Source organism: Odontomachus brunneus, unplaced genomic scaffold (genome assembly GCF_010583005.1).
Source record: "Odontomachus brunneus isolate Ranch 3 - 2012 unplaced genomic scaffold, Obru_v1 Obru_scaffold_229, whole genome shotgun sequence".
Taxonomy (NCBI): domain Eukaryota; kingdom Metazoa; phylum Arthropoda; class Insecta; order Hymenoptera; family Formicidae; genus Odontomachus; species Odontomachus brunneus.
Window position 1 is genome coordinate 444,326 of NW_022639679.1, and position 12,350 is coordinate 456,675.

The 12,350-nt window shown below is 40.3% G+C and overlaps 1 pseudogene; it reads right to left on the reverse strand.

The window, feature by feature from the left end:
- The window catches only part of LOC116852483, a 23,370-nt pseudogene extending 12,403 nt beyond the window's left edge, over positions 1-10,967 (reverse strand).
- Positions 10,968-12,350: the final 1,383 nt, after the last annotated feature.

The window sequence follows — 12,350 nt, forward strand, 5'->3', positions numbered from 1 at the left end:
AGAACCTCCCAACCAAGCTTCCGGAGTTTCTGGCGAGTCACTATCGATGTGTGTGGCCTGGCGTTGTCCTAATGGAACACAATTCCTCTCCTATTGGCCAAAGCTGGCCACTTCTTGGTGATTGATTCCTTCAGACGGTCCAATTCTTGACAGTACAGGTCCGAATTAAGAGTTTGGCCGTAAGGGAACAGCTCATAATGGATGATTCCTTGCCGATCCCACCAAACACACAGCAATGCCTTCCTGACCGTCAATCCTGACTTGGCCACCGTTTGCGCCGGCTCACCGTGTTTCGACCACGACCGTTTTCGCTTCACGTTGTCGTAAGTGACTCACTTTTCATCACCAGTCACCATCCGCTACAGAAATAGATCGATTTTGTTGCGATTCAGCAGCGATTCGCAGATGGAAATTCGGTCCATGAGGTTTTTTTGCGTTAACTCGTGCGGCACCCATACATCGAGCTTCTTTTTGTATCCAGCCTTATTCAAGTGGTTCCAAACGGTTTTTTGTGCAATGTTTAGCTCCTGGGTAATCAAAACAATGCTTACATGACGGTCAGACTCGACGATATTTTATCGACATTTTCGACAATTGGCCTTCCAGAACGTGGTTCATCTTTGACATCAAAATTACCGGAACGGAATCGACGAAACCAAAATTGCATGTGATTGGCTGTTACAGTATCAGGACCATAAACACTATTCACATTTTCAGCCGCTTGGCTTGCGTTTTCGTCTTTATCGAAGAAAAACTGTAAAATATGGAGTATTTTCTCTTTGCTGGTGTCCATCTTTGACGCGCGCTCAAACAATACTGAATCAAACAATCACAAAACTGTCTCAGAAGTTCTTTTAGTACGAAATCTTATCTTTCTAACGCCATCTAGCGTAAACCGATCGCACTTATACAACGCGAGATACACATTATTAAAGCCATCTATTGGAAAAATAATGGATTCCTTTTTACTACATCTTATATATATATATATATTTATTTATTTATTTATTTATTTATTTATTTATTTATATAAATTACCTATAAGAGTCTGGTGTTGCCAAAGTCTATATTGTTATCAATAGTTGAGTCTCTGCAGAAATTGTTTTCTGCCCAAATATTCCTGATTTCTTTTCTAAGTGTGCTTTAATTGTATTTTAGTAAAATAAAAAACTATACGTGACATTCTGCAATTAAAAACACTATTTTAAAAGAAATATATTTCTTTTAATTATTATTTGTAAAGTTTTGTATAAGTTGTGACGTGGCGGTTTCGCCGTCACCAAGTTAGTACATATACCTGGGAGACAAGGAGAGCTGTGCTCGCGCCCCCTTCTCCCGCGGGAAGGGCGGCGGCGAAGAATTTAGTCTCGCACACCTTTGCGTGCGAGATAGCGCGTTCTGCCTTTTTTTTTTGTTTTTCTTGTTTGTGTGTTTTGCTTACGGCGAGTGCGACAGGCTACCTATATCAAGATGGAGCGGCGGCGGACCTGGAGCTAGCGACAAGCCAAACGGGGCAGGATCCACCTCTCGCTAGCAGAAGCGAAGGGAGCCCCCAGTTAACTTAACGCGGGTCGCAAGGAAGGGCTGGACCTTAAGGACCAGAACCCGGGGGACGCCCTGGAACGCCAAGAACTTCCGGCAGCCACCTGTGCGACCGCGCAAGTCGAGGATGCCGTCGGGCACAAGAGTCCGTCGACGAAGAATATAGAAAATTCGGCGGTGTCGCGCGGGCCCTGTAAGGCGCCCGCGCTAGAGCCGTACGCTCCAGCAAGACCAATTGTTGGGTGAATCGTCGAAAAATTTCTTGCAGTAGTTATTGAGAGGATACACAGATTAAACTGAACAATGTTTAGTTTATACTGTCTTGATCGACTATACAACAAAAAAGTTACACACAAGTGATGCAGTAGCGAGTCTCTATATATGACACAGGAGAGAGTGTGGGAAAGAAAGCGAAAAAGAAAAGAGATAGCGACACGCATACGCAGCTGCGACTAAACGAAACATAAGATCTCTCGCTAGCGCCGTCACAAACGCAACTCATTGGGCGCGCGATTATACTAATATAAAAATATCAAAACTTTAGAACATAAATCTTAACACCAATAGGATCTAGCGGCTATCGGCGGCGAAGATCGCGAGCCGAGAGAGTCTCACGCTCGCGGAAAATTCGTCACTGTGCGGATAGCGAGCGACGCGAGACATTAGGCGAGCGCAACAGAATTACGAGCGAGCGAGCGAGCAAGCGGCGAAGTACCCGACCGAGAGCGAGAACAAGAGCGGGACGAAAACAGCGAGGGAGATTGGTGAGCCGTTCCTCGGCCTATAGTTCAGCACCCGGGTACCCAGAGATCGGAGTGGTTGCCGTCGCTTCCCGACGGCAACCGGAAAGGTTCTTCACCGCCTTTTGAAGAGCTAGACGAGCCCGCTACCGCGGGCTAAAGCCAGCGAGTCCGCGAGATTGTAGCCGTCCTTCCCGCGTTGCCTGCCGCCTTTTCACCGCGTTCGCGACCGCACAGGACTGCGAGCGACTGCGTATTTATTGTAACTTCACGCGATTGTCATACGGAAGTGCGGCTCTCCGAGAACGACGGAATCCGCGTTGGCAAGCTCTGTCGACCGTCGGGAAAGCCGAAATCAGAACCGCGAAATTCGGGAACTTCGGCTGCCGTCGCGAGGCGGAACCCTAGAAATCGGCGTGCGGCGAGGCTGTCGTTCAGCGGACGTTCGCGAAAAGATGACTAGGACCGGAATGTATCCGGCTAGTGCCCAATTCCGTGATTAGAGTCGGGAAGGGACGACCGTATTCAACGAGCCTTGCGCCGCACGACTTCGCGAGGTAGATGGATCCTCGACTACGGATTCGGCTGCCGAACCGTTTCGCTACTACGCGACTCGGAGCCCCGCATCGTTTCTTTTGTTGTTTTTTTTTTTTGTAAATACGGCGTTAATGTTAATCGGCATGTGTGGTTAATTCTGATTCCTCCGATTCCATCGCCTGCTCCTCACGCGTCGCGCGAAGGAAGTTCGCGGGCCGACATACGAACCCCGCCGCTCTACCGAGTCAATGATTTTTTTGTTGCAAGAGCTGCCGGCAAGCTCGGCCGTCGCCGCAACGGCGGAAACGAAGTTTTGGCCGTATTCTCTCGGATAAATAACGAATCGCGATCACAAAATAATATAATATAAGAGTACTGTAATATAATATAAAACCAATAAAAATTGTTAATATTTTCATTTTACTTAAATTGATTTTTAAACTCTGTATTCGAATTGATTCTTAAACTCTGTATTCGAATATTCATTAACGATCTCCAAATAATTGTTTATGCGAAGTCGAATATTTGGTATGGGAGAATATGTTACATTTAATAACTCATCTTCTGAGGAACTGTCACTACTTTCACATAATGCTTGTAAAGCATATTAACATTTTCGCACTTTCACATAATGCTTGTAAAGCATATTAACATTTTCGCACTTTTATTCATTTTGCAATAGTTCTTTGTTTAACACATATTGCGGCAAGAGGTTTGCAGTATACTGCAACGTTGTTCCAAAATAAGACGCCATAATTTTGTTGGCAGTACTAAATAAATTTCGGAACAGCTACGGCAGTATACTGTTAATTTCAGTAGCACTGCCAGTAAAAACGGAACACGGCCAGAGTGGAGCGGATTCGCCGGAAGTCCGCCATTAGTTGGGCAACTTTTGGTGACGCATGAGAAATTTAATTTCCTTAAATTTCAGATCCCGATTATTATACATATGTGCACTTGTTTAAATTACTGTATTATAAAATATAGTTACAAAATAAACTATTTATTCTTGTACATTGCTGGTATTATTCACTCACAATAATATTTCAATAATATTTTGCAAATATAATATTATAGTGCTACGAATTTATATTGGCAAAATCAAAGTGTTAGTAATACCATAAAAGAAAATGTGTTTTTATTTTAAATTTTTAGTCATAAATTTATGAAATGTGTAGTTATTTATGTACAATGTATAAATATATGTAATACGACATTGAATAGAGAGCGAGCATAAAATAGCACAGTAGGGTGGTCCTTATTTACTCTTAGTCATAATTTTTTTCGAATTTTACCCGCGGCATCCTTCAAAAAGTTTCCATTTTACAAAAAAGAAATCCCTGCCAAACTTTTGCTCGATCGGATAACAAGAACTCGTACCCCCGGATCGTTAAACATTGGATTACATTTATATTAAGGGGGGTTTCTACCTTATTGGATCAAAAAAATCGATTTTTTTTTTATATATTCTTAAAGATTGTACTTTTAAAAATATGTGATAAAAATTTCAAGTCAAAATTCGAAAAATTGATCGAGTTACAGCCTGTTGAAAAGTCAGGTAGCCTTGCGGAGCGCTAAGGCGAAGCGCTGCGGCTTATATACACAAGAAAAACTATTGAAATTGTATCATTTTTGGCAGCATGCATTTCCAATGAAGGTTTTAATTCTGTGCTTCGAATAATGGAAGCCATGGGAATTAAGATTGGGATGAACGCGTCAATAATGGCTACCAGACGAGACAATAAACGGATAAAAAATGCTCTAACAAACAATGATGACAAACGTGCTCTACAAGCTTCAAAAGAAGCCCGATCTGCCCGTTGATTGGAGATTGCAACAAAAAACGAGCTATATGAAGAGTAAGAGGGAGTACTATCCTGGGATCGCCGACTAGCTGTAAGTACTATTTAAACTTTAAACGCCTTTTTCTCGAAACAACGTTTTTGAAGTTGGTAGAAATTCTGTACAAGTCCCAAATCATGCGATCGATATAATTTTGGTCTTAAAATGTTCGGAAATACCGCCTCTCTAAAGTAGACTAAAATAAAGAGAAAATATTGAAAACTTTTTGTTTATGAATAAATAACTGCAACAATTTTTCGTAAAAATAACACTTTTTTGTTTGAATAACTACAACTCATTCAAAAATTTTTGTAATAAATTCAATAATTTTCAATAATTTCAATAATTTTTTTATTTTAGTCTATATAAAGCACAAACCTCTATAGATTAAAAAAATTTTTTTTTTTTTCAGATCATTTTTTAGCCTCTAAGAACTTCCACCATCTGGCCATCTCGTTCCACCGCACACTCCGCCCACCTGACCTGCCCAGCTTGTCTATTACTTAAATTGTCGTAGCGATTTTTTTATGTTTAATTAAAATAAATTTAAATATATTCCAAATTTTAGAATTTTATCTTTAATAGTTCCTTTTCTGTAAATTCCAAAAAATTACCCATTTTTCCTGGCCAACAAAGTAGAAACCCCCCTTAAGTTGTCTACGTTATCAATATGGTTTTTAAAGCATACTTTCCACAAAAATCGCCCTAGAGGACTTTTCTTTTTTCTTTCTACATCGTTTGAGATCTTATAGTTATTTAAACAATTACATAAATAGTTGGTGACTAAAAAATAAAAATAATTATTGTATTTATTGTTTGAGCAACAAATCATGTATGAACTACAAAAGTTGCAATATTATGTTTGGAGGACAATATAAGTGTAAAACATAATACCTTTCATGTTTTTATTAATAAAGAAACTTTTTAAATTAAATATTACATAATAATTAATAACCTCGTGGCTCCTAATCTTATGCTGGGAGGAGGCCATAAATGTACAGTCTGTGTGATAAGAGCGTGTATGGCAAAACTTGATAAATAATTTATTGAAATGATTTGGAATAAAATACACACATATTACTTGATTAGAACTGTGATGTTTTATTATTAATAACTTGTTCAGTCGCCTTAATAATTGCCTGGCATCTCCGAGGCATACTTTCAACTAATTTTATAGCATATTCTTAAAGTAAAGATCTCCATATCAATCAAATTTGTCGTATTAATTCCTTGACCGATCAAATTTTCTTTCCACAAGTTTAAACTTCATCAAGGACCAAACGGTTTCGATAAGATTTGCATTTGTAACGGCCATTCCAGTAATTCAACATTATTTTCTTATTTCCGCGCGGTACAAAGCCGACTTTGAGCTCTGTGTAGCTAGCACCCCCAAATGCGAATTTTTGAAAAACGAAAATAAAATTCGTTTGTCCATCATTAGTCCACGTTGGTCCAATCAAAAATTTCGTTTGTCCACCTCTATAAACAAATTTATAAAAAAAAATGTTTGCATCCCCATGACAAAATATTTTTAATTTCTTAGCAGCATACATTTGTCCACGATTTGTCCATATTTATCCACCAAATATTTTAATTTATCCATTTTTCAAAAAAAAGTTATAGCCAAAATAAAAAATTGAAAGCACGTGAAGTTGACACATCCAAATGTGATTTTTTCTAAAAACCAGACGACATTCCTTTCCTGTCCACTCGTGGATTTCGTTTATCCAAGCATCGTTTTTGTTTGTCCACCCCGCGAAATAGAGTAATTCTCAAAAAGAAAGATAAAACATCGACAATGTTCTTCTGCGGTCGACGACCTTTATTTTGTGCATTCTGACGAGTAGAATCGTTTGTCCACTCGTGGTTTTCGTTTGTCCAAGCATCATTTTCTTTTGTTTATCCTGCGGAATAGAGTAATTCTCAAAAAGAAGATTAAAATATCGTTAATGTTCTCCTGTTGTCAACTTTACTTTATGCATTTTGACGACTGGAGTTGTTCGTACACTCATTAATTTTATTTATCTACCCCCTAATTCGAGTTAAAACTAATGAAATTAGAAAAATGTGTAACGTCAAATCTTCATTTTTAATTTAGAAGTTAGGATTTACTGTTGATCTGCCGCCAGCATTAGCTTTATTCTATGGAAGCGAGGAGGTTGCATGGTCGGACTTTGCTCATCATATGCCCCTGAAAAGAGCCGATTGTGCGTGCCGTCATTATTTTTTATATACTTATTTTGAATATACAGGGTGTCTCACACTCTCCTCCGGGCATTTTGTAGGGACGTAGAATGGGTTGATGTAAACATAAAAGTCTTATACCGTTTTGCGATATTCGCAATAGTCGAGATATTAATTAAAAAAGATTAAGGAAAAACGCACGCTGAATGGTAAAGGACGGACCGCTCGAGTCACAGCGCGGCCCAATAATAAATGCGCGGATGTCGCGCGCGGTGATTGAAAGACAATGCACCACTGCCTATACTTATACTGCTGCGCTCCTACGTCTTGACGCACCGCGCCAAGATAAGAATAAACAGTAATATGAATTATAATTATAATTTGTTAACATTTCCAGGTGCGTCCGTCTTATTAAAAGTGCTAAACGTGCAAAGAGTACAAGCACTACGAACACAACTGAGATTATATAAAATCTGTTCCTTGTAGCTACACTGTTGAACTGGTGCAATATATTGAAGCAAGACAAATATATGTTTTCTCACTCTAACTTATTGCACTAGTTCAACAGTGCAGCTACAAAGAACAGGCATATATGTATCACATTTGCAGAAGTTGCCCAATTAATGGTGGCATCAATCAAAGAAAAGAACACGATCCGCTCCACTCTGTGTAGATTCTCTCTGGCTCCTTCTCGCTCCTTCTCGCTCCAACTCCCTGTGTTTACGCGTGTCCGAGGATATTTTGGCTTTTTCGACGTTGATCTGAGTCGTGAACGCAATAATGATACTGTTGCGCCCATATCTTTGAAATATGTATAGATACCCGATGGTCTAGGATAACAAGCGTTCCTTGACGATGGGTTGTTAAGCAAAATAAACAACAGCTGATGTGGGAGAGTTGACAGCCGTGGTTGCGAACGGACGTGTATAGATTGTATTGTAACTGAGCTCGTTTAATTGTGAATTGCTATAAATAGTAAAAGCTTCTCGTTTTTATAGAAAGTGTTACATTTATTCCTACCGTACGCGATCGTGAGTGTGCAAGCGCGAGCGCAACAATACATCATCTGCCAAGAAAAGATCTCCTATGTAAAGTTTCTTATCAAAACAAGATGTTTATATCAATACATATTAAGAATTTTATTCTACATATAATGACACAAGTATTGGGAATATGCATTAATTTTAAGGGATTTTTTTAGTAAAAATACGGCTTTATTGTAAAAAAAAAATGGTTACAAATTGATCACTCAAAATATTGTCCATCGCTAGCCACTACTTTCTCCCATTTTTCTGGTAATAAATGAATTCCACGTCGAAAGAACGACACATCTTTTGAGGCTACCCACGAATTGACCCATTTTTTGGTATCCTCATCAGGATGGAAACGCTGCTCAGACAGGCCATGAGTCATCGATCGAAATTAGTGGTAATCGGAAGAAGCAATATCTGGAGAATACGACGGGTGTGGTAGGACATCCCAGTTAAGCGCTTCTAACGTTTCCTTGAAACCTTCGGTTTCGCAATATATGGTCGAGCGTCGTTGTGCTGAAAAATCACTTTGTCGTGTCTTTACGCGTAATCTAGCCGTTTTTGCTTCAATACTCGATCAATTGCATCAATTATCGTTGGTAGCGGTCCCCAGTGATGGTTTCGTTGGGTTGGAGCAGCTCATAATATACTACACCCATCTGATCCCACCAAATACAGAGCATGAACTTGGCGCCATAAATATTCGGCTTTGCCGTCGATGATGATGGTTCGCCTGGCCTGCGCTATGATTTTTTGCGCTTCGGATTATCGTAGCGTATCCATTTTTTATCATCCGTCACGATACGATACAAAAAACTTTTTTTTCTGTGTCTTTGAAGCAATTTGTGACGATGCAACTCAGCATTATCACTACAACCGGCCCGACTGAACACCAGTTGGGCCGTGCACCGGCGCGTTGCGCCATCTCAAACGCCGAAAGGCCGATCGAAACAATATCGCGTAAACAAAACGCGACGTACGACCGCGCGACATCAATCACGCGAAATGATCGATCAAGAGCACGCGACGATCACATGCACAACGAGCGGAGTAAGACAAAGCGGATCAGAGTATACAGGGTGTCTTACACTCTCCTCCGGACATTTTGTGGGGGCGTAAAATGGGTTGATGTGAACATAAAAGTCCTATACCGTTTTGCGAAATTCGCAATAATAGTCGAGATATTAATTAAAAAAGATTAAGGCACCACTGCCTATACTTATACCGCTGCGCTCCTACGTCTTGCCGCACTACGCCGAGATAAGAATAGGCAGAAGTGCATTGTCTTCCAATCACCACGCGCAACATCCGCGCGCTATATTACTGGGCCGCGCTGTGATTCGAGTGGTCCGTTCTCTACCATTCAGCGTGCGTTTTTCTTTAATCTTTTTTAATTAATATCTCGACTATTATTACGAATATCTCAAAAGACGGTATAAGACTTTTATGTTCAAATCAACCCATTCTACGTTCCCACAAAATGCCCGCAGGAGAGTGTGAGACACCCTGTATAATCCGCAGCGCCGAAATAATCGAGACCAGACCGATCCGGACCGTCTACCGAACTCGATGCTGTACAGCGGAGAGCATGGACTACGACCGATTTGTTTCTGCCATCCGCACCTATCTAGTTTAACATCCTCGCGAGCAAGGAATGAAGTCATTAGCTGCGCTTTGTCGATATTTATCGACTCTTGCTTGCGTCCCGTCGACTCCACGAACAAAAACCGAAGCTAGCAGTACGTTAGCTGTACTCTGTCGAGCTTTCTCGACACTTGTTCATTGCCTCTCGACGATCGAGACCGAAAGTGAATACGCCGATACCTCGGCTGCTCACTCCCGATCTCGACAGCTGCGAAGCGAACGTACTAGCGAGTGCGTCTCCACCGGGAGCGTAAAGACAACGTACCGTGCTGTGACAAAGACACAATATCACCGACACTGCGCGATCCTCGCTTTGACCGAAGCGCGAATCGCGACCGCCGAATCGCGACACGCAACCGCCTGCCGAATATACGAGGCGAGCCTAGTACTCGCACTATACGCTCCGCTTACCGTCTTAGCTATCGCGGCATCCCGAAACCGCTATACGGTAACAGGCGCCATCTCCTAAGAGATCTACGTACTCGGCCGCGAATACTCTGTACAAAGAACTAATAAATAACGCTTGTAGATCGGCGTCCTCAATTGTTTTTGGTCTTCCAGAGAGCTCTTTGTCCTTAGTGTTGAAATCGCCACTTCTGAAGCGTTTAAACCAATCTTCACAGGTAGTTTTCGATAGTGCATGTTCGCCGTAGGCCTCTTCAAGCAAACGACGTGCTTCAGCTGCATTTTTTTCAAATTAAAGCAGAAAAGCAAAGCTTCCCGCAAATGCTGTTTATTTGGCATAAAACTCGACATCTTCATTGTTAGAAAAAATATTTTTTCGTTGCGATATATGTTGATATTATGATTGATCTATTGTTGATAGATGTCCAAGCTATAAAAGAAATACAACTTTAGACATGTATGTCGACTACATGTGTCGTTAGCGCCATCCATATGTGAAACCCGGAAGCTTAGTTGCGCACCTAGTAAAATATCCTCGGATACGCGTAAACGCAGTGAAGCAGAGCGAGAAGGAGCGAGAAAGAGCGAAGACCATTCTCTTTTTCGCTTCGTTACATGAGGGATGCTGCTTCACACCGATAGACGGAGCAGCAGTGTTATGTGCGTGCTTTAGGAGAAGGCGCATGGAGAGGGTACCTTCTTCTCACACGCTGTGGTGTGTGCGGGCACATTTCTGCAGCACTGCCCTAAAGCTTAAAGCCGCGACCGTCCGTTCCACGGCCCACAGTAAGGGGAGATAGGTAGGCGCAGCTCGCGAGAATCGGCCGAAAAGTGCAAACAGTACCGAGTCTTGCTGTATGTGATTGCAAATTTCGAAAGCGTCAGCAATGTAGTACGCATAGGTTTAGGACAGACGCTATATGGTAATGTATGTTCGACGCGGCCCCATCAGTAATGGAATTTTGATTGTAGGCACGCAACGCAAAGTTGCCAGATTTAAGATGCAGCGTTGTTCTCTCTCCGCTTACGTATTCAGAGCCATTTTGTTTATCCGTGTGACAATCATCGTTACACATAGATTCTATCACTGAACTCTGTATGAACCGTAGAGAGAGGATGATATAATCCGGGTAAAATTTTATCGAGGCATGCCCCAAGTCCGTAAAGAGCCTAGATAGGCATGCCCTAAAATAGGCTTGGTATCGTTGGGCCTAGAAAGGGTATACAAAGGTAAATTCTGAGTATAATTTCCTTAACAGATCCTGAATAGGCACTATTGGGGATGCTTCTAACTAGGCTTACCACTGTTGTGCCTAGAAAGGGTCTACAAAGATAAATTCTGAGTAGAATTTCCTAAACAGATCCCAAATAGGCGCTGTTGGGGATGTCCTTAATAAGTCCTGCCATCGTTAGGCCTACATATGGCCAAGCAAAAGAATTTCTAAAGGAAATTTTGTAAATAGGCCCAAAATAGGCACATATGTGGATGTCCGTAGACATCACACAACAAGACATATACTTATATAATTCAGTCAGAGTCTCGTTTATTCAACTCTTGAAATAGTTTAAAGTCTTACAGAATTTTAGTTTACAGTCTTAGACTGAAATAAAATTCACATAAGTTTGAAGTAAAACCAAAATACCTATGATCTTGGTTCTCAAAAATACAGTTTTCCAAATAAGGCGGGTCCACATAGGATTTCACACAGAAAGCTTTCTAAAAGATAACTTGGAAATTATATTAAAATATAACATTGAAATAATTTAGAAATATTTGTGAAACATTTTATCAAAATCTTTGTCACTAAAATATTTCAGAAATCGCTTATAATAAGCGTTGATTTATATATTTATATATAAATTTAATTAATTTAATGAAATCTTATATGGTAAAGTGGATTTCTCCTTCTTTTAATTGTACTTCTTTATAATTACTCAAAGTTTATAGTCTTTCATGATTTTATTTATTTAATAACAATCAACAATAAAAAAGTTTTACTATAAAAATTTAAAAATAACGAAATGGAAGTGTGGGATTTTGTAGACTTCACCTTAATAGCTAAAGGTTAAATTAGCAATAAAAGTACGCAAAATATAATTTTTATTAAAATTATATTATTTTATTAAGTTATTAGGTACGCAACTAAGTTCCCGCTGTTTGTCAATAGATGGCTCCAGCAGTAAGTGCTGGTCGATTTTGACATATCCAAAACGTTATGAACCAAACTTAGACATATGGTAAACAAACCGCTTTGACACGTTAGTGATTTTGTTTTGGCGTCATATACTTTTGGTTGTGTGAAAATGTCTGATTTTGTGCCAAATAATCGTCATTTGCGGAAGTGTTGATTTTCTTATTTCATTCGAAGAAAATGGCGGCTGAAGCGCATCGAGAGTTCCAAAAAGTTTACGGAGATGCTGCTCT